Below are 1340 nucleotides of genomic sequence, written 5' to 3' on the forward strand. Positions count from 1 at the left end.
AGGGACACACGGGGGCCCAGCAGAGGGGGGTTGGAGGGACACACAGGGGACCCTGCAGGGGGGTCGGAGGGACACACTCGGAGGGACACACGGGGGCCCAGCAGACCCGGGGGGGCGGGGCTGGAGGGAAAGGCTCACAGACGGCCACCAGACATTGGAGCAGGTCGTGAGCTCCCCTGGCGGCTTCCTGGAAAACTGGATTTTTCCAGCAGTTCTGAAAGCTGCCCGGAGTGACCCACAGGCACCACCGCTGTGTCCTTCACCTGTGAAATCGAGGAAAGGATTTCTGAGAGCTACAAAATCGGCTGGTCTTAAATTTAGCAGAAGACTTGGGTTTTTTGATGCACTGGCCTTATTTTGCAGAGTGGAATGTTTGGTCAGGGATGATCATTTCCAGCCCCTCCTGACCCCGTGAACCACGGCCCCCCACTCCCCACCCCCCGGGCTCCTGGGGGACGTCTGGTCGGGATTCGCTTACTTGAGCTCCGTGCAGAGACGCTCACCCCCGTACAGGGAAACGTGGACTACGGACGTGGGTGCCGCATCGCACTGGGGACTGAGGGTTGGTGGGTGGAGTCAACTTTGCTGAATTCGGGGGGGAACCGACCAACGTATGGGTCCTTTTTCTGTGTTCATCTCTACACTGGGTACCATGGGGGTTTAGAAGACACCCAACCATACCTATAGGCAAACTCACAGAGGTAGAGTAGGCCTGAGGGAGGGGGTATTGTTTAGTGGGGACAGAGCTTCTACTGGGAAGAGTCTGGGGTCGATGGTACTGACGGGTACACGACGCTGTGAGTGGATTTAATGTCATGAATTGCACACTCACAAATGGCTACATGTTGTTATGTACGTTTTGCCACAATAAAAATAACCAAAACACACACCTGAGGCAGAGTTCTTGTCCCCCAGTATCCACTCACCCCCTTTGCCCACCGGGGAGAGGCCCGATCTTCAGCCAGGCCCGCGGCCCGCTGGAAACACCGATTTCCCCGTGGCCGGGGAGGTGCCGCGGCCGTGTGAAGGGCGCTAGCCAGGTGACTAGAAGTGAAAGTGCCCGTTTCTGAACTCCTCGGAAGGAAACACACTTATTTGCCCTTTGTCCTTCGCCCCATTCGCTGGCTTGTGGGCCCCAGCGCCATCTTGGCCTGTGGAGGAAAGGCCACGTGATTACCACGAGCCCCGGGATGGCGGGCCCAGGTCAGCGGTGACAGCGGGGCCCCCAGCCCAGCCCCGGGCAGCCTCGGCGCATAGGAGGGAGAAACAGACTCCTGTCTACGCAACCCGCTGCATTGAGGGCTCTCGGGTCATCTAATCCTGGCGGCTAGAATGGCTGC

Source organism: Crocuta crocuta, unplaced genomic scaffold (genome assembly GCF_008692635.1).
Source record: "Crocuta crocuta isolate KB4526 unplaced genomic scaffold, BGI_CrCroc_1.0 scaffold408, whole genome shotgun sequence".
Taxonomy (NCBI): domain Eukaryota; kingdom Metazoa; phylum Chordata; class Mammalia; order Carnivora; family Hyaenidae; genus Crocuta; species Crocuta crocuta.